Genomic DNA, 22,792 nt, shown 5'->3' with positions numbered 1-22,792 from the left:
TAAGTGTGCAGCTCAAAAAAATAAAATGCACCTTAGAGTAAGAGTGTAGAATTTTGCAAATTCATTTCATCATCCACAGGACAGCAGAGGCTTTGTAATCTAGAAGAAAAAACACTGGACAGAGTCCAAGAGAACTGAGTTTAGTCCTGACTCTGCCAACAATTATCTAGGTAGCCTTGAGCAAGATATTTCACCTCTGTCTCTTTGTGCATCTTATTCTCTATAGTCCCAAGTTTGGAAAATGTATGTGGTAGTAAATTTTCATTCTTCTCTCTCAGAACTATCTTAAGACAAAAATCCTCCTGATTAGACTTGCAAGATTCCAGACAAATATATGTTTTTGCTAGTTCTTATTAGGAGCATATAATTACGATACCAGAGCACTTCATTCTCATATTCTCAATTATAAACCAAATCTTTCTCAAACATTACCTTTTTAACCAAATTCAGTTCCCTAACCATGCTATTCTGAATTCTCTTCTTTTAATCAGTTATAGTTAGGAAAACATCATCATAAATTAATAATCCTTAATAATGTTTTTCAGATTCTATCTAGTGGTATCATCTTTCTCCACATGAATCATCAGCAGGGCTGGAAAAAATCTTAGGAAAAAGATCTTTTTTCACAAACCAGAGACATGCCCCCAGGAAGACTGCAAACTTTATTGTTGTTTGGCATATTGATAAACAGCTGCCTCAGTACTTCCTTTGCAGGGGGTCAATAATCACTGCCACTTGCTCCTTCTTCCTCTCACTAATGTCTCAGAAGATCCAGCACCCATACTTCTAAGACCCGCTAATTTTCTTGGTCAAATTTGGTTAACTCCAATGACTTCTATCCCTAGGACAAAATTAAAAACTCTCTGCTTATCATTTAAAGATCTTCAAAGTCTGGTCCCGGTCTAGCTTTCCAAACATTACTCCATAAACTGTGCTACTTACTTCTCTCTCATGCTCATACTTTATACTAGTTGTCCTCTGTATCTGGATTCCATTCTCTCCTCACCTCTACCTTTCTGAATTCTTAGTTACTTTACTCAGCTCAAACACTTCAAAGTCATACCTAATTTCACTGGGCTGCATATGGATCCCTTCCAAAGTTACCTCATATTTGCTTTACAAATGTACTGTATGTTATTAAGTATATATACTTTCTATAATCATATCTGAACATATTTTCTCTCCCATTATAATATAAACCCAAGTGAAAAATGAATAGGTAAGAGGTATATGTTTTCTATTGGTACAGATTCCCAAAGTGTATTTTCTTGACCCAAGATTCCCAATTTCCTTTTTTGCTTCTGGAAGCATACTAGGTTGTCTCAGACATCTATAGCCAGCTATCCATAGCCTAATATCCTCAGTTTACTATGGTGAATCATATATTCAAGCATTTTCTAAAATGCCAATAAGACAAATTCTCTCTTAATAACACTTCTTATCCCAAGATAACAGCAAATCCAATCCTCAATCTAATATCTACCTTAATGCAATTTATGGCTTTTACTCCCTCATCTATTCCCGCTGAGACCTCCCTTCAATGATTTCTGATGACTCAAACTACTATATTTTCCCCAAAATAAGACTGGGTCTTATATTAATTTTGCTCCAAAATTCACACTAGGGGTTATTTTAGAGGAAGTCTGGAAAAAGGCAGATATTCCTACAAGAATCATTCTTTGATCTATTCTTCTCTTTGCAAGGAATTTCTTCATGTCTTTAGCATGGTGAGTATGGCTGAATCCCAGACCAGTAGATCTCTTTGGTCACCTTGCAAGACACATGGCAACATAAAATTGATCTACTTTCTTAAAATTACTTTCGTGCACCAGACTTCTTCCATTTCAAGAACATAAATGCCTGAAATGCATTCAATCTTATCTTTCTTGTCCTTAAAAATGATTAGAGGTGGGGCTTTCTTTCCATCCAGATAGTGCACATCTTACTCCTGCATTGTATCTGTACACTGGTCATTCAGCAATAAGTTTCAAGTTCATCTGTTTAGCATGGGTGTTTATCTCTCCACCAAATGCATTCCCTTGGGTATTTACAAAATACTTAATTATACTTTATATTATCATTTTAAAATATTAATGTCAATAATATTTATTTTTATTTTTATTCTATTCTTTATGTCTATATTAATATAATTATTTTATACTTCAATATATCCATTTTGTGTTGCAATAGATGTACTAAATATGTCCATTGCCTAATAATCTTAACTTATTTTTGGAGTAAGGTTTATATTACAAGCATTCTGAAAAAATCATGCTAGGGCTTATTTGGGGGGAAACAAAGTATGCACCCCCTCTGTCTTCCCACCTTGGAAGCTAGAGATAGAAAAAGCAGGAAATACTGAGCACATACTTTCAATTCTCTTCTTTTCCTTCTCCAAATATCTAAATTTCTGTTACTGGGTCTTCATGTTCATTCATCCTTTTTCAATGATGTTTTTGTTCCTGTGGACTTCACATAGAACTTTATTACCTCTCTCTAAATATAACATGATATTGTATATCAACTATTGTATTGTTGCTATCTGGCATTATGTTTTAATACTTCTACTAGAGTATAAGCTCCCTGAGGGCAGGAATTTATTCTAAAGTTTGCCTCTTCTCTAGGATCTGGAATATTTCTATATGCAGTAGGTACTTAATATTTGTTGAACTGAACAATTCCTTAGTGTAATCTACTTTGGACAAAACAACAATAGTTGCTGCCAAAAGTTCCCAGACTTAGCTAGATTAGTTCTCATACAAAAGTATGTCACTTCCTTGAAATTTTTCTAGGGCCTGTCAGAGCTAAGGTAGGGTATTTCTGTGAGCAGAATCTAGGCTAGGGGAAGTTATTGAATTAAACATGTGGGAAGAGAACACTTTCAAACTAAAGTTAAAGAGTAAGTGTGGGGGGGCAGCTAGGTGGTGCAGTGGATAGAGCACTGGCCTTGGAGTCATGAGTTCAAATTCGACCTCAGACATTTAATAGCCATGTGGCCTTGGGCAAGCTACTTAACCCCATTGCCTTGCAAAAACTAAAAAAAAAAAAAAAAAAAAAGAATAAGTGTAGGACTCATTCCTTTCTTCTTGTGACCAAATAGAAAAAAAAAATAATTCTGACCAGAAAATACAAAGAAAGCTCAAGAACCCAAAAGATCATTTGAAAAGACTAGCCGGGGATGCTAGGTGGCACAGTGGATAAGGCACCCATCCTGGAATCAGGAGAACCTGAGTTCAAATGCAGCCTCAGATACATAATCACCTAGTTGTGTGACCTTGGGCAAGTCACTTAACTCTATTGCCTTGCAAAAACTAAACAAAACAAAACAAAACAACAAAAAAAAAGATTAATTAGTTTCCCCGAGAAGTAAAATAAGGACAACTTAGAAGAGATTGAACAATGCTTTAAACCAAATTAAACTTAGTCATGAAAAACCATACTTGTTATTTATCTATATTATGTGTATCTTTTACAATTGAAAACATCTAAGTGTGTATCTAGGGGTGAGTAGATACCTTGGAGAAATAGGGACCATCAGAGACATGAAAGCAGAGCAAGGTGATAAAAGGAGAGAGGGAAGGGAATAAGCAATTATTAATGGCCTACTGTGTGCCAAGTTCTTCTTACAGATATTATCTCATTTGATGTTTGCAACAACCCTTTGAGGTAAGTGTTACTAATTAACATTATTTTACAATTGAGGAGACAGAGGCTCACTTTCCACATCTGTAAAAAGGAAGAGATTTAGAGTAATCTATGATCCACCAACTTGTCTCCACTGGAAAATAGAAACTCTCCCACCTAGAAAGATGTCAAAGACAGGCACAACCCATTAAGCATCAGGCAAAAAAGCTGCAGACAACACATTTCTGCTGACTGCCTTCCCTCAGATCAATAACACATGACAGAAACATATGGAGATAGAACAGACAGTGGAGTCATGTAAGCCAACAGGCTTACCTGAGTCTGAACCTCATTTTGTTACCAACCACATCTGCCCAAGGCAACAAGATGCAGCCAGTCTAATATTCAAGCAGCTGCAGCTGCCATCCTCTTTCTGTATCCCAGGTGTGTGTGTCACTCCTGCATACTTGCAAGAAGAAACAACCCAGTTCATCTACAATTGGCTCCATAACACACACAGTACTTACAACCTCCCTTCACAGTCTTATTGAGCTCACTCTTTCTCTCCCACTATATCCAAATATAAAACTCTCTGCCATTTGAATCCTTTTTATAACCCCCAATCCTTTTATAACCTATCCTTTCCCCCACTTTTCCTGTCTTCTTATACCTTATACTCCCTGCCCTCCCCCCCCCCCACTTTGGGATGCAGTGATACTAGCCTCTGCTGTTCTTCCAACAAGATACTCCATCCTCTTGGAAATTCACTGTTCTCCATGCCTGGAATGTTCATCCTCCTCATGGCTTTCTCCTCTCGGCTTTGTTTAAGTACCAGATAAAACTCTACCTTCTACATGAAACCTTCCTCAATCCTTCTTCCTTCTGGTGTCTTCCCTCTGCTGATTATTTCCAATTTTTCATTCATACACACACACACACACACACATATAAATATATATATATATACATATATATATATATATATGTATATATATATATATATATATGGAGAGAGAAAGAGAGAGAGAGAGAGAAAGTTTGCTTGTACAGAGTTGTTTGCATATTGTCTCTCTCATTACACTGTGGAAACCCTAATTAATTCTTTGCCTTTCTTTATATCTCTTAGTGCTTGAAATATGATAGGGGTTGAGTAAAAGTTTACTCAATTTACTGACTTACTGACCCTTGCAAATAAATCATTTTGCAAACCTTAGGTCTTAATATAGATAAGATCATAGATTTGTTAGCATAGATTGAAATCAGTTCATAGATTTTAGAGTCAGAAGGAACCTTAAGGGTTATTTACTCCAAGCTACCCTTGCCTGTAAAATGTGTATACACACACACACACACCATTATTACATATAAAGTCCAGATAACTTGAAAGGATAAGTTTTTATTTGTGATTTATTTTACCAGTAAAAACTGAGACTTTAACCTAAATTCTCACTCAAAAACCAAAATGCAAATATGTTATGTTACTTCTAGACTAGCTGCTCAGGAAGTGTTAGGTTCCTGTTGGCTAGCCTATCCTTACCCAGGTGAATGTTGAAGGGGTGGGAGATAAGGGAGATAAGGATCACAAATTCTCCATCAAGATCTCCCTTTATTAAAGCAAATACAAGTGCTTAAATATCTTCCCCAGTCCCTGGTCCACTTCCACTCCTGTGGCACTCTACAATCAACTGGTAAATAACACTCTAGTGCTAGAGGACACAAGGTGATGAAACTTTACAGTACTCCCACACACAACAGTCCCTTACACAAATATTTTCAATGATTATTATATTTTTGAAAGAGAAAGAAGAATAAATAGTATATTGAATAGAGTCATCCTCAAACTAGGATCCCCTTTTACCTAGATTCAAATTCTGCCTCTAACACACATTAGCTATGTCACTGCGGCCAATTACTTAACCTTAGTACACTAAATAGTATCGAACTCAAATAGAAAAATCTTTGTAGGTTCCATATTGACTTAATAGACCACAAATAAATGTTACCTATATTGTATTAAATTTTTATTTATTTTGTTAACATTTTAAACTACATTTTAATGTGATTTGGACCTCACTCAGAATTTTATGGCATCAAATTCCAGGAGTTTGATATGGCTATCTAGGTAATTTCTCTAAGTCACAAATTTATAGATATAAGTTACAGAGAAGATGCTATGTCAATCTACATAGGGTGATGGGATTTCCTCAGCCAGACATTCCCTGTATCAATGAAATCACAAGTCAATCCCAATTCCTTTTAGATCAAGTGTGTCCAATTCATGGACTTTATGTGGCCCTCAAAGCCCATTCATGTGGGATTATTACATTTTATTATTATATTCTTTGGTAATATGGGTTAAATTGTAGTCACAAATAGATATTGAATTCTATATGCAGCCTTTGATAAGTTTTTATTGGGTGATGTGATCAGCTAAAAGACTGAACACCTGTATTTTAGATGAAACTTCTTACACTTTAAAAACAAAACACAACTTAATTCACTTTTTTTTGGTCTATGTCTGTGATTTCATTAGTATATAAAAGAAATAGAAGAATTGAAGCAGAGAAGAAAGAGAAAATGAAGAAATGTTCTCCACCAATGCAGAGATACAACTCGTGTCTCCTTGGGTCTGATTCACTTACCAGGAAAGAGGTCTTACCCATCACCTGGATTCAAATATTCCATATTTGGTCAGTTTTCTCTTAGGACAGAGGAAATTAAGGTAGCAATAAAAATGTGACCTTGAACAAGTTAAGTCCTTTTATTTCTCTAAACTTGTTTCCACATTTGTATTATGAGGGAATTGGACTAAATGGTCCCCAGAGTTGCTTCCAGTTCTAGCGTCCTAGCTCTAGAATTCTATGATTGATTGTAACACGGAGACCACATGTACAAATTATAGAGGTAATATTTTAGCCTTCATTTCTCATCCACTAATCCCCTTGAGCCATACATACCACCACCTCCATCATCTGCCAGGCTAGAAACAAGCCCAAGCAGCTCAGCAGGAAGTAGCCAGAGCACAACCCCACTGACATCAGGCACACAGGCAGCTTTCACTTCATCAGCCAGCTCCTCCAGAAATACCTCACAGTGATTTGATATTCTTTATTCACTGCTGGGGTTGAGTAACACTGCTGTGTTATCCCTAATGGTGGGGAAGGGGATCAGGGGAGGACTGGAAAGCAAGGCTGTGTTTGTATGCGTTGGACTTGGTGGGGAGATTGTATAAACTGAGCTGACTTTGTTGACACTGTGCTCCCCTTCGCCAAAGCAACATCTGTTCCTTCTCTGAGGTACAAAGAAGGTTGGTTGGTTTTTCTTATATGTGTGTGTATGTGCATTTTTTTCATCAGCAACCCCTAGATAACCAAGAAACCCTTCCTGGGCTAGCTAGGCTTCTTTGAGTCCTCTCTTCTATGAACATCTGAAACTCAGAGGGAAATCTTTAGTGATACCTTACCCAGAAATATTTTTTCATTCCCTTTATATGTTATGTTAGGCTGGTCTCTTCAGCCAATCTGTAAACTCTTTGGAAAAGGAAGAGTGTCATGACTTACCTTTCTTTATATCCTCAATCCATATAGTCTAGTGCTGGACACAATAAAAATAGAATAGAATAGAGCTGGAATTAGGATCCTGGGAAAAATCACAAGATTTTCCTAACAGAACTGGAAGATGCCTTAGAAGTCATTAGTCTAAATCTTTCATTTGGACTAAATCCTCTCAGCAAGGAAAATTTGCTTCAGCTGGGTCTAAGCTTCAGGGATGGGGGGGGAAAATTTTAACATCGCCCTAAGGGTATCATTATCCAGGTCTAAGTGTCTTCCTCCAAGAATATCATCTAGACAAATTCCCTAAGTACAAGATGCTATCTAACTTCTTGGAAGACAACAGACCAAACTTTATTGACTGTGTTACAATATTCTCTAACCAAGTTGCACTCCAGCAACTGATCAACTTTCCATCAACCTACACATCTATAATCAAATGAGTTCAAAACCCTTCAACAAACCCCTAATAACTAGCAATCTGAATCCACTCTACCTTCCTAGTTTCCTCCTACACAACTTTCTTTCCTTTAGTTTATGCCTTGGATAAGGGGTTCCTAACCAATTTTTTTCACCATGACTTTCTTTGGAAAACTGGTAAAGTCTATAGACTCCTCAGAATAATATTATTAAATAATTGAACGAAAAGATAAATTTCAGTAAAGGGTTTCTAAAAAAGAATTTTTGAGTTTTTGCCCATCCAAGTTCATGGATTTCCTAATGTGTCTCTCTCCAGACCCATTCATGGACTAAAGTTTGAACACATGATATAGTATGTTTCTGTATCTCTCTCTCCCTTTGCTCAAACTATAGCTTATCCATGAAGTTCATCCCCCTCTAACCTTGGTTTGTTAAAATCCTACTATTCTTCCAAGCCTCTGTACAAATATCATGAGCTCAATGAAGCTTTACCTAATCCTCTGTATTTACAATGGATTTCTCCGTCAGAACTCTCCATAGCATTTTGCACCTGTATAATCAATTTATATGTTATTTTTCATTATAATTATTAGTTTACATGTACCATCTCCATGACAAGATGGTAAGTTCCTTAAGAACAGGAATCCCTCTTTACAAGCCTTTACACAGAGTTAGAATTGAACCAACCAGCTATGAAATATACTTGTAGGAAAATTAGGATTGAGCTATTAAAATATTTAAATCAAATGAATTAAGCTATTAAATTCATTACCTCAAAATGACCATATCGATGATGACACTGAATTATCATCTGATTGATGATCCTTATTAAGTCATAATGGAAAACACACAGTACTTCAAATGACCCCCCCCCAAAGCTAAAGTCCTCAATTTAAGTGCCTGTGAACTTCCAGTTCAGGCCATCCCAACAATCCATTCTTTGAATGATGGCTATTCTACAAACAGGCTCCTCTGAATTATTCCTTTCCTAAGGTTAGGTTGCAGAATTTCATTGGAACCCTCAGTACAACTTTCCTATAGCATTCATGCTTTTGATCACTCCACAAAGTTATAATCATACAAAACCCAGATGTTACAAGCTGGTGCTTGCCAAATGCTGACAATGCACCATGGTGTCTTGCTCTTACTGGAGGAAGCAAAATCAATTTAAGACTAAGTCTCCTACTTTCCAGACCATCTCCAATAATTCTGTTTCCTATCAATCAGGTCATGCTATAAACAATTCTAGTAAAGGCAAATGAGAAGGATGCCTTGCATAGCATACCCTTCACTATAATAAATATGATTGTGCAAAATATAACACCAATTACTTGGTTGGTCAGTATGGTCCTCTCTGATACAAAATAACTAGTAGAAAAAAAATTAAAAATAAATAAAAAAATTTTAAAAAGGGGCGGCTAGGTGGCACAGTGGATAGAGCACCGGCCCGGGTGTCAGGAGTACCTGAGTTCAGATCTGGCCTCAGACACTTAGAAATTGTCTAGCTGTGTGGCCTTGGGCAAGCCACTTAACCCCACTGCCTTGCAAAAACCGGAAAAAAAGGAAAAAAAAGAACTAGTAGTAGTAGATCATACAACAAAACTAGAATTTTCAAAAAATTTCTCAGTTGCTCTGATAAAAATTTATCTTTTTAATGCTGTCTTTTCCTTTGTTAAATAAGGATCACAATAATTGTGTCACCTCACAAGGTTGTTGTAAAGATTACAGGTAAGGTGCATGTGTACAGAATTACTTTTTAAAACAGAAGGCCATGGCAATGTAAGCTATCATTATTAAAAGTTAATGGAAAAGTAGAATGGATTTGCAAATATCTGACACATAAAGATGTGAAGAATGACCCATAATATGGAAGAAAGAGCCCGGAATTTGGTACCAAAAGCCTGAAGCCCATCTCAGCTACTTACTCTCTTTATGGCTTTTCTGGGGCTACTTCCTTAATGAAAAAATATGGGGGTTGGAGTAGTGAGACATTACTCCTTTTACATATAAGGTTCTACCAGCTCCAAATTTTATAATCATAGGAATATTTCAATTGTATAAACAAGACTCCACAATACTCTTATACACCATAGACTATGAGACTAGATAAAGACTAGATAAAGATAAATGAGGCAGTACCAGCTCTAGATTGATTAATGTAACTGTTCCTATTCCAGTATCTGAGCAAGCTTGTTTTTGACTTTATAGAATCATTGAAAGTCTCAATAAGAAGGAACTGTAAAAATTATGTATTCCAAACTTGTCATTTTACTTATGAGGAAACCAAAGCCAAAAGAGATAAATGGACCTCTCAGGTCCCTCATCACTTACAGCAAAGCCTCATCAACAGTCTCAGGCATTTAATATACTTCTCTCTCTTGTTTGTACCTTGTGAGGTCAACTGAAGTCCATGGAGGGGAAGAGGGAGTAGTGTCATTGCCCTTGGGAGAATTAGGGGATAAGGGTAGCACATATAACCACCTATTCAGAATTATTAGTCATCCTAATATATTTCCAAAAGTCATTTATCATAGTTTGACAGTAGTGGGAAATAATTCTTTCACTAAACTATTCTGATGATAAACAGGCTGGGGTGATATAGAAATAGCACCAGATTAAAAGTCGAAGATCCTGGGTTCAAATCCCAACACTGCCATTACCTATGTAGGTAACTCTAGCCTTGTCACTTCAGTTTTGTGGGATTTGGTTTCTTATCTATGAAATAAAGGGATTGGACAAGCTAAACTCCCAGCTCCCTTCAAACTCCAGATTTTATAAACCCTTTAGACTTGCAGAAATGCTATTGGAAACTTGATTTTGACAGAAGGGCAAGGTGCCCTGACCTGGATCATTATGGTATCAGGCACTACATCTGGTTGTCTCTCAAATAGTGGTAGAGCTCAGAGACAGAGACTACTTTTAATTAGCTAGGACTCCCTTTTCCCCCAAGATGGCATTGAAGGCCAAGAAGGAAGCCGTCGCCCCCCCCAAGACAGAAGCCAAAGCCAAGAAGGTGGTATTGAAGGGCATCCACAGCCACAAAAAGAAGAAGATCTAAACCTCACCCATCTTCCGGAGACCCAAGACACTAAGGCTTTGAAGGCAGCCAAAATACCCTCTGAAAAGTGCCCCCCACAGAAGCAAGCTTGATCACTATGCCATCATTAAGTTCCCCCTGACCACCGAGTCTGCTATGAAAAAGATTGAGGATAACAACACCCCTGGTCTTCATTGTGGATGTCAAGGCCAACAAGCACCAAATCAAGCAGGCCCTAAAGAAGCTGTATGACATTGATGTGGCCAAGGTCAACACACTGATCTGGCCTGATGGAGAGAAGAAAGCCTACGTCTGGCTTGCTCCAGACTATGATGCTTTAGATGTTGCCAACAAGATTGGAAACATCTACACTGTCTAGCTTCCCTGCTTCTTCACCCACAATAAAAAAGTTTTCCGGGAAAAAAAAATTAGCTAGGACTCCACTAGTCACTCACCTTGACTAAAGGACCATAAGATGCAAGCAACATCAGCTATTGCATTTCTAAACTGATAGATTCCAGGATCAGGATCTTCATTTTCTCTAGAACCAGGTGAACTTGGAATGAGCTGCATGCTTTTTTTTTCTTGAAGACCCTAAGCTGTTACTATCACTACCATTTGCTTCTATTTCCAAGTATCTACAAAAACTAGGATGTTTGTAAATATTGTTTTCTGGAAGTTTCCACATCATAAGAAGTTGATCATTGCAACAAAGTATCCTGTTTATATGGTCAAACTATGCAGCCACATATTGGACCCCATCATCCATAATCCCAATTTCTCACTTTGATTTTATGGGCGGGCTATTAGTCACCAGTGAAAGTAAGAAATTGGCAGAGTCTGAGGAGAGTCCACAGGGATATAGCATAAAAAGTACTACACTGAATGTCAGCAGGCCTGGGTTCTAGCTTTGGCAGTTACTGCTATCTAGCTGTGTAGTCTAGAATAATAAAATATTGGTTTGAAGGTACCTTAGAGATCATTTAATTCCACCTCCCATACATACACCTACATCTCAATCTCTCTAGGACAAAGTCAATAAATTTTCATTCCAGTTTGCCAGGTTTTGTGCCAGGAGCTGGGTATATGAAGACAAAAATGAAAACTCAATCTCTGAGGTCAAAGAGCTTATATTCTATTGAGGAAAGCAATGTATGTATGTATGTATGTATGCATGCATGCATATACATATATATATGTATATTCAGTCTATATTCATAGTAAATACCAGGTAATTTAGGGGGTAAGGAGGAAGAGATAAGCAGCTGAGGGGGGGTCATAATCAGACTTGGAGTCTGAATCCAGCCTTGAAGAAAACCAATCATAAGACATAAGATGCATTTCATATGTGTGAGGAATAGCAAGAATACCATAGAATACTTGAAGGGGAATAATTATGATAAGACTGAAAAATAAGATTGGTACTATGTTGTGAAGGTTTTTAAATATCCAGCTAAGGAGTTTGCATCTGATTCTTAGAAGAAGGGAGTCAGAGGAATTTATTGTGCAGGGGAGTATCATAGTTAGAGCTTCCTTCCTTTCTAAGACTATCCACCATGACCTATGCTTTGGGGATATCACTTGGCAACTTTGTGGAGGATGAAATGAAGAGACCAGCCTTGAAGACCAAATTAGGAGACGATTACAATAGTCTATAAATAACATGATAATTTGGGGTCTGAGCCAGAATTCTTCAGGTGAGCTTCTGCTTTCCTACCCATGGAAGGACTTTTTTATCTCATAAAGCAGAAGCCTACACATATTGGTCCTATTTTTGTTCTCTTGCTGAATGAACAAATGATCTATTAAAAAGCCAATTAATCTCTCATCCACATGATAGCCTTTCAAACATTCAAGGGCAATAATCACCTGTCCTCTAAATCTATTCCTTTCAAAGATTAAAAAAAAAACCCAGATCCTTCAATCTATCCTCATATGACAGTGATTCCCTCATCATACTAGTCACCATCCTTAGACACATTTTATTTAGTCAATGTCTCTCCTAAAACAAGAAGTCTAAAATGATAAACAGTTTTCCAGATGGGATCTAACAAAAAAACAGAAGAAATAGGGCTATCACATACTTTGTTTTGGAAGCTGTAATTTCATTAGTGCAACCTAACATCAAATTAGTCACCCTGTTGATTCATTGTTGACTCACTCTGAGCCTGCAGTCAACCAAAACCCTTGAGTCTTTTTATATGAACTGCTAGCTAGCAGAAAGTCTTCCTCATCTTAGACTTGTGTAGTTTTGTTTGTTTGTGGTTTTGTTTTTTTTTTTAATCTAAGTATAGAACAGCCAAGTGATCAAGCCGAGAGTTAAGAAGATTTCTGTTACTAAGTTCAAATCTGGTCTCAAACACTTACTAGCTGTATGACCCTAGATGAGTCACTCAAGCTTGTGTGCCTCAGTATACTTATCTATAAAATGAAATGGAGAAGGAAATGTCAAATCACTCCAGTATCCTTGCCAAGAAAACCACAAATTGGGTAATGAAGAGTCAAACATGACTGAAAATGACTGAATAAAAAACAATACTTAGCATTTATTCACATGACATTTCATCTTGTTGGGTTCTGTCTAGTCTGTCAAAATTTGTTCTGGACTGTTTAGATCTTTTAGGGATCTGATTCTGTTCCTGAGAGTGTTATCTGTCTTTTATAATTTATGTAATTCAAAAGTTTGATATGCATGTCATCTATATCTTTATACAAATCACTGATTAAATTACTGGATAGGACAAGACTAAGAACAGAGACCAAGGGAGGCTTAGACATCAATCCACTGATTATCACACGTTAGCTATGGTTTATTCAAACAATTTTGAGTTTACCCAAACAGTAACAGTAACTAGCCCACACCTCTCCATCGTTACCATAAAGACTTTTTTTTCCCTCAGTAGGGAGAGGGAGAGAGAAAGGTCTGGACTTGATTTCTTCAATATAGAGAAGTGTAAACTCCTACCACTAATGCATAATAAAAACCAATTTACAACTTGAAGTTTTAGAATGCCCTGGAACATTGAGAAATAATGTGAAATAATAGACAGTCACAAAACTAATAGGTATCAAAGGCAAGAAGGACTTGAACCCAGGTCTTTATGATTTCAGGGTCAAAACTCTTTGCAGAATACAAAGTTACCCTGCCTTTAGATGTTAGGCTCGATAAAATCCAGAAATATGTTGCCTACAGCAGTGTCCTGACCTAACAGTCAAGTACCCCCAGCAAAAAAGGAAACCAGGGAAATCTGGCATGTCTTGTTCTTAGTGAATCCATGCTGGGCCTGGTAATTACCAGTTTTATTACTTACAATTCATGAGTCACCTATTTAATATTAATAATCCTTCATAGAATTTTGCCTATGTAATGTATTCCATTAGACAGTTTATGGAATCTACTATTTACTCCCTTTTGAAAATTCGTATAGGGCGGCTAGGTGGCGCAGTGGATAAAGCACCAGCCCTGGAGTCAGGAGTACTTAGGTTCAAATCTGGTCTCAGACACTTAATTACCTAGCTGTGTGGCCTTGGGCAAGCCACTTAACCCCATTTGCCTTGCAAAAATCTAAAAAAGAAATAGTATAATAGCCTCTTTTTCCAGTGATACAGAATTACTCCCCCCCCACCCCATTGACCCCCAACACATGACTCCATGACTCGGTTTCTTCATTTGTAAGTTCTTTGAGCAAAAGGATTTCTTTGCTTTTTATTCTAATCTCTCCAGGTCCAGAGTTCTGCCTACTATGGCAATTCCTAACTGGCCCAAAAATTGTATATCTCAATCTCTATATGTCTTCCATTACATGTACTTAGTTTATTTCCCTAAATCCATCCTATTATGCTTAATTCATCATTATTATTCATCTATACCTGTTACCTTTGGTAACTAGGCAGAATTCTCTTTGCCAGAATTACAATGGGAAAGTTACAGACCCATCTAAAGTCTCAATTCCCTTGCCAATAACCCTAGAGATAAGAATCTCAGTCATCCCCACAGGAAAGAACTTGGCAAACCTTAAATTGCCATTGAAATGGGAGCTATTCTTTTAATTAGGGTGTTTGTTTCTTCAGAGGTCTATCTCTATATAATTATGACCAGAACAATAACCATTGATATTTATAAAGAACTTCAGAGTTTGTAAAATAATTACTTACATTATCACCAATCTCACAATACCCCCCCAAAATAGGTACTATTTATCCCCGTTTTACAGATGAGGAAATTAAAGCTGAGAGAGGTTAACTAACTTGCCTAGAGACATATAGCTATTAAGTGCCAAGAGTGGATATTTTATCCACTATAACTAAAGAGCATGCTTTACAGAATAGTGAAGGAAAATCAGCATTCAACTTTGAAGGCTGGGATAGAGAAGGGAGGAGAAAGGATTTATTCATTATTCAGTCATATCAATTGTTATTTGAGCCACCAACTTATCCTTACATATTCATTTAGGAATTCAATGAAAATTTATTAAATACCTACTGCCTCTCAGGGTTTGGGGGCTAAATCTATAGGGATAAAAAAATTGAAAAAGACAAAGTTCCTTTGTATGTAGGAAATGAGTTTACAGTTAAAAGGATACTGGATACCAGAGTGTGCCACATAGAACAGATTTTTTTTCCAACATCAGATCAATCCTATAAAGTCTTCCCCTCTCCTGTAAAAATTCTATCACCTGTATACAATAGCAGCAACAACTCACATGTATATCCTTGATAGCTTTCAAAGTGTTCCCTTTATTATATTCTTATAAGGTAGATAATGCAAGTATTATATCCCTCACTCAACAGAGGAAGGAACTTTTCCTTAAAAGCTCATGAGGTGACTTGCCCACCATAGAAGCAGAATAGAATTCAATCCCAGGTCTCCTAAATTCTGTACTTTTGAAATAAGAAATCTTACAGAACCAATGTCATAGAGCTATTGTGAGGTCCATATGAGAAAAAATATATATATATACATAGTGCTCTGCAAACTTTAGAGCCCTATATAAATATCAATTGACATCCTTACATTACTTCATGGTACTTCTTCAAATGAGAACACAGGAATGATCGTTGGGATATCTGGCGAGTCCCAGTTTAGAGGATCACAGATTTAGCCCTGGAAGAGACCTTGGGGGTCACAGAATCCAAGTTCTTCATTTACAGATAAGGAAGCTAAGGCTCAGGCAGGTAAGGGATATGCCCACAGTGACACAACTAAGTGTCTGAGCAGGGTCCAGACCTAGCCCTTTCTAACTTCACACAAAAGCCCAGGTCTGTTTCTTCACTTGCTGGGTGACTTTGGGCAGAGGGGACTCTGAGACTGGACTCACAATGATCTCCTGGGTCCTCTTCCATCTCTGACCTTCTAAGAAATTCTGCCAGGTAATTGAAAACAGAGTTCTAGGATGAAAAGATAGAAAAAGGATCCATACACCTCTCTCCTCCTTCAAAGGCAGTCTGAATCTCCCCTGAAACCCTGCACCCAAGAAGCAAACAGGGCTACTTTCCAGTGTGAAGCACATTAGGAACCTGGGGAAAGGAAATTAGAAAGCAAAACTTGGCCTTGGGCCAGTGGGCACCCCAGGCTGCACTTGAAGACTTAAGGCCTCTTACAGTTCTTCCCAAACAAAGCTCCTTTCTTAAGACTTGCTGCCTCAAGGAAATGGTTCCCTTTTCAGTAGGTGTTGGCTGAATGGCTCCCTCTGGAGAAATAAGTCTTTAGTTAAGCCTTAGAGGAGAGCAGACTTTTACCCACAAATACCCCTACTAGAACCAAGGCAACAAGTGGGGGATTTTAGCAATGCAAAGATAATATGCTGATAGCCAAAGAAAACACAATGATATATAAAAGCCTGGAAGACAGGGAGAGAATAAATTAATGTAGCTCACGAGTCAAGATGTCTTTACAGACAACCAACCACCACCTGGTGATGGATGCACACAGGCAATGAGGGCTCTAGAGATTCCCTGATCATTCATTTGTAACAAACAGCAGAGGAAGAGAAAGGAAAATGCTCTCCTTTTTCCTCCAGTAAATTCTAATAGATTCCAATTGTCTCCTGGATAAAACTAACTCCCTGTTAAACCTTTCATAACCCAGTCCTTTCCTATCTTTCCATTTTTTCTAGACCATACCATGCCCTATAGTATACCATCCAGAGGCACTGGTTTCTGGACTGCTGTTTGTACACAATACTTTTAAGTTCATTTTCACTGGCTGTCCCTCCTCCCGCCCCCCATACCTGAAATGCTGTGCTTCCTCATCTCTGCCTGATATCTTTAGCTTCCTTCAAATCTCAGCTGAAGTGCCACCTTTTGCAAGAAGTCTTTCCCAGTCCTTCTTAATTCTATATTGCCTTCTCTTTGAAATTATCCCAAATTTATCTTGTAATATTCATTTATTAGAGTTGTTTGTCAATTTCCTCTTTTTGCCTTTCTTTGTATTGTCAGCTGTTAATACAAGACCTGGCACAAAATAATTAATAATTGCTATTTTATTGACTGACCCACTCTGGCTAGGACCAGAGTTCCAGCTTAAGGAAAATAGGAAGGGAGGATTACTTGTGCTCTTGGTCCCTGGCAATACAACCAGAAAGCAAGTAGGAGAGGGGTATGTACTCTATCAGCTTAAATGTAATTCCCTTGTATCAAAGATAATAAATACTTGATTTAAAACATCTCATAAAGAACATATAACCTATATATGATTCACTCTGTCCTAGCCTTCAATAAGATTATAAAATTATGTTCTAAGCTAAAACAGATCACATGTCATTCATAAGACTATTTGGGATCAGCAAAATAATTTCTATTCAATCCTTGATCATTCATTACAAGAAGAAAATGTACAAATATCATGACAGTTGACTTCAAGGGGCTGGGCAAATTATTTCATTCTGCTAGAATCTGTTCGTATCAAATGCTGCTCCAAATAAGATACCTTACAACTGAGGTTTAATAATCTAGTTATTGTTATAAAAACATATGTGTTGGATTGGAACAAGTATGTTGGAACTTAATATGTGCTTAAAGGAACCTCCTAATTCAACATACACTCCTGCTTTTCCATACACAAGAATGCTTTGCTCTATACAATAGGTATATTCATTTGCACTGTATCAGAGTTTGTAGCTTTAATATATTAGGTAACTGCTATTTAAAAGAACAGTATCATAACTTCTTTTGTAAAGTAAGTGGTTTAAAGTTTTCATTTGTTTTGTTTTGGTAAAGAGAATAATAACCCTATAGAAACCCACAGAAACTGAGCTGGAAGGAACCTCGGAAACTGTTTAAGAGACCTTATAGTCAAACAAAAATCCCCTGTACTGTCTAAACAAGTGGTTATTCAACATTTGCTAAAAAATTTCACCAAACAGGAAACCCACTACCTCAATACATATTCTAACTTTTTTGGAATTTTTCCCCCTTAAATGAAGTCTGAATCTGCCTCTTTTCAACTTCTACCCATTGCTCCTCATTCTGCTCTTTTCTATATAAAAGCCCTTTAAATACTAAGACACAAAGTTCATTTCTAAGATGGTCTCTCCATTACCTAATAGTGATGTGTAAAATCCCAGAGAAATAAAACTTCTTGCCTAATCTAAAAAAAAAACAAACTAAGACACTGCCATGGTCCCTACACCTTTCACCTCCCCCTACTCTACCCCCCATCCCTCTACCAAGCCTTTTCCAAATTAAACATGTCCAGTTCCTTCAACTAATTTTCACATGGCATGATCTCAAGACCTTTCAACATCTTGGTTGATCTCCTTTGACCACACCCTGACTTCTTAATATGTTTTCTAGAATTTGGTACAAAGAAATAAAGAGCAGTACAGATATATTCTGACCTGTAGTCAGTCACTATAGTGCTGTGGTATTGACACCTCATTTGGTGTCAACTGGTGACACAAGTTCTGGACAGACTCTATACCTCTTTCAATGAAGCATAAGATCATATAAGCTTTTTCTGGTGATAATATTACACTATTGACTCATATTAAACTTTCAGTTCATTCAATCCTTCATATCCTGTTCAGAAAAATTGCTGTCAAACTGCACCTTCCCCATCTTGTATTTGGGACTTTGATTTTTTTTTCAACCCAAACTTAAGGCTTTACATTTATTTATCTCTGTTAAATTTCATCTTATTAAGATGTGAAATGTTTCATGTACTTTCATTATAAAAGCCCTCTATTTTTAGTTTTACTTGACTATTATAATTTATTATAAAAGGAAACAGGAGCAACTCAATGTTTTTAATGTAAAAATAAAAGATAAATCTTAAAAACAAAAATAAAAATGTCATCATCTTAGATTTGTAACAATGTTATCAGAGTTGTTTTTCAATCCATTTCAGTTGTCCAGTCTGTCAGCTATGTTTCCTAACTCTATATTGTCTGCAAATTTGTTGAGTGGATCTTTGAGCAAGCCTTTAAAATTGCTCTAAAGTAATCCTGGAGTTTCAACTAAATCACATCCATATTAATTTTCATAAAACAAGGTCATTTTTACTTGCTGTTCAATATCAAGAAGAAAAATTGCAACACAAATTTAAATTATCTTCCTCAAAGTACAATCCAGTCTTAAAGCAAATTCCTTACTCTTTAATGTGAAAAATAGATTGCTTAATTTAAAGGAAACCTAAGGGGGGGGGGGACAACCTATCTGAATATTCTTAGCCCTCAATAACACAAATCAGTCAACAAATAAAAATGCTTGTAGGGGCAGAGCCAAGATGGCAACAAGAAGGGATGAGTCTTAGGAGCTCTCTGATAAAACTCATCAGCTAAGGACTCTAACTAAACTTTCAAGAGACAGAACCCACAAAGGGACCCAGTGAGGCAGTTCTCCTACTCAAGGTAACCTGGAAAAGAGCAGTGCTCCCCTGGATCTGAGAGGTGGCCTGCCGAAGGGGTGGCCCACCAGAGCCAAAGAACTTCAGCCTCCCGGAGGCAGCCCCAGGGCACTGGGAGTCTCAGCTCACAGTAGCGGGGGAGTCTCCTGAGCTGCACCTTGGGGAGCACCAGGTACAAAGTGGGGGAACAGCAGGGGACCTCTGCCAGAGCGAGCATGTGGAGCCCAGCCCTCAAGGCACACAGCCAACAGCTTGGTCTTTCTGCAGCCCAGAGCCTGAAACAGAAGCAGGCCCAGTAAGCAGGAGCCCCCAGGGCATGAGCCCATTGAGCTGAGGGAAGGGAGTGAAGAGAGAGACTGCAGAGCTCTGTCCTCTGCCTCTGGAACAGGACTCTGGGGCTCTGACCACATTCAGATCCTGATCCCAGTCTAGGCCCCCCCATAGAACAACAGGGCCTCAGCCCCGTGGCAGAGGGAGGTGCTTATGGTCATTCACAGACCAGGAGGGAGGACAGAACCTCACACACTGAGACCCTTGTGGGAGTACCCCCAAAGCTCAGGAAGCACCCCTAAAACCAGGCCCAGGCTGGGAAAATGAGCAAGCAGAGAAACAAAAGGAAGACTATTGAGAAATATTTTGCAAATGAGCCCAAGAAGGATCAAAATACTCAGTCTGAAGATGAGGAAGCACAAGCTCCTGCATCTAAAGACTCCAAGAAAAATAGAAATTGGGCTCAGGCTATGACAGAGCTCAAAAAAGACTTTGAAAATCAAATGAGGGAGTTGGAAGAAAAACTGGGAAAAGAAAGGAGAGAGATGCAGGAAAAACATGAAAATGAAGTCAGCAGCTTAGTCAAGGAAATCCAAAAAAATGCTGAAGAAAATAGCAGGCTAAAAACCAGCTTAGGTCAAATGGATAAAACAGTTCAAAAAGTTATTGAGGAGAAGAATGCTTTAAAAAGCAAAATTGGCCAGATGGAAAAAGAGATAAGAAAACTCTCTGAGGAGAACAAATCCTTCACACAAAGAATAGAATTCAGGGAGATTGATGAATTTACCAGAAATCAGGAATCAATACTTCAAAACAAAAAAAATGAAAAATTAGAAGAAAATGTGAAATATCTCATTGAAAAAACAACTGATATGGAAAACAGACTTAGGAAAGATAATTTAAAAATTATTGGAATACGTGAAAGTCATGCTCAGGAAAAGAGCCTTGACATCATTCTCAAAGAATTACTACAGGAAAATTGCCCTGATATTCTAGAAGCTGAGGGCAAAATAGAAATGGAGAGAATCCACCGATCCCCCAGAGAAAGAGATCCTAAAAAACCAACCCCTAGGAATATTATAGCCAAGTTCCAGAACTCCCAAGTCAAAGAGAAAATATTACAAGCAGCCAGAAGGACACAGTTCAAATATCGTAGAGCTGCAGTCAGGATCACACAGGACTTAGCAGCAGCCACATTGGAAGCTCATAGGGCTTGGAATACAATATACTGGAAGGCAAAAGAGCTTAGAATACAGCCAAGAACGAACTACCCAGCAAGGCTGAATGTCCTCTTCCAGGGAAAAAGATGGACTTTCAATGAACCAGGGGAATTTCAAATGTTCCTTTTGGAATGGCCAGAGCTGAACAGAAGGTTTGATCTTCAGATACAGGACTCAGGTAAAGCATGGAGATTGGAGGAGGGGGGGGAAATATGAGGGACTTAATGAGGATGAACTGCATGTATTCCTGCATAGAAAATGACACTGATAATACTCATATGAACCTTCTCAGTTAATAGAGCAGTTAGAGAGAGCTTTTATAGTTGAAGCAGAGGAGAAAGCTGAATTCGAAGATAAAATATGGTGTAAAAATGGAGTCAATAGAAAAAAAGGGAAATGGAATGGGAGAAAGAAAAAGGAGGGGGGGAATAGTCCAACATATTTCACATGAGATTTTTTTTTATTACAATGAGCTATTGCAATGATATGGAAGGGGGGAGGCAAGGGGGAATGAGGGAACCTTTGCTCTCATCAGAGATGGCTAGGAGAGGAAACAGCATATATACTCAATGGGGTATAGGCATCTGGAGTAAGAAGGAGGGGGGGGAGTAGGGGGAAGGGGTAGGGATGTGAATAAAGGAGGAGAGGATGGACCATGGGGGGAGACTGGTCAGATATAACACATTTTCTTTCTTACTTCTTGCAAGGGGCTGGGATTGGAAGGTCTGCCCAGGACCATGGGGCCAGGTGGATGCTGGGCTTAAGGGGTGGTATGGGGGCTCAGGGCTTCTTGGCCCCAGGACCAGGGATCTGTATGCTGAGCCAGTCAACAACCCTACAGCAGAGTCAGAGTGAAAGGAGAGAGAAAATAGAGTACATGGTAGTGGAGAAATAAGAAAGGAGGGAGTTGCGATCAGCAATGGCAACAGTGGAAAAATATGGAAGTAACTTTTATTATGGACTTATCATAAAGAATGAGATCCACCCATGACAGAGTTGTTGGTGTTGGAACAAAGACTCAAGCACATTTTTTGTTATTATTATTTGGGGGAGGGTGCAGGGCAAGTGGTGCTGGATGGCCTGCCTGGGGCCACATAGCAGGGTGATCTTTGGGTGTCTGGGGCTGGATTTGGACCCAGGTGCTCCTGGCTCAAGGGCCGATGCTCTGTCTGCCACCCAGCCACCCCTACTATTATTATTATTTTATTTTATTTTGGGTCTTTTTTCTTTTTTTTTTTTTTTTGGTTTTTGCAGGGCAGTGGGGTTGGGGTGGCTTGCATGTCACACGGCTGGGTGATTGTTGGGTTTACGAGGCTGGATATGGACTCGGGTGCTCGTAGCACCAGGGCTGGTGCTTCATCCATTGCGCCACCTGGCCATACCTACAATTATTACTGTTATTTTTTATTTTAATTTTTTTCTCTCCCCTTTACTTTTTTCACCCAAGCAAGTCTATCTATATTCATGGGGGAGGAGGGGTATTTTGTTTACTTGTAAACAAGAATATTTTATTAATGTAAAAAAAAACATTTGTACAAAATGAGAATAAAAGATAAATAAATAAATAAATAGATAGATAGATAGATAGATAGATAAATAAATGAATGAATAAATAAATAAATGATGGTTGTAGGGGTAGCTCCCAACAGACAAAAGTAGGCCAGGAAATTCAAATCAATGGGATTTTGGCAGCTAGGTTGCACAGTGGATAGAGCACTGGCCTTGGAGTCAGGAGTACCTGAGTTCAAATCCAACCTCAGACACTTAATAATTACCTAGCTATGTGACCTTGGGGAAGTCAACTCCATTTTCCTTGCAAAAATCT

At 38.1% G+C, this 22,792-nt stretch overlaps 1 protein-coding gene and 1 pseudogene across 1 annotated transcript in view; one reads left to right on the top strand and one right to left on the bottom strand.

Moving 5' to 3' along the window:
* CREB3L2 (cAMP responsive element binding protein 3 like 2) overlaps positions 1-22,792 on the bottom strand; it is a 171,284-nt gene that overhangs the window by 79,813 nt on the left and 68,679 nt on the right. The window lies entirely within an intron of this gene.
* Positions 10,546-11,037, top strand: LOC141493553 (large ribosomal subunit protein uL23-like; annotated as a pseudogene).

The sequence above is a fragment of the Macrotis lagotis genome, chromosome 7, assembly GCF_037893015.1.
Source record: "Macrotis lagotis isolate mMagLag1 chromosome 7, bilby.v1.9.chrom.fasta, whole genome shotgun sequence".
NCBI classification, from domain to species: domain Eukaryota; kingdom Metazoa; phylum Chordata; class Mammalia; order Peramelemorphia; family Peramelidae; genus Macrotis; species Macrotis lagotis.
This window is presented reverse-complemented; position numbering and strand designations above follow the sequence as displayed.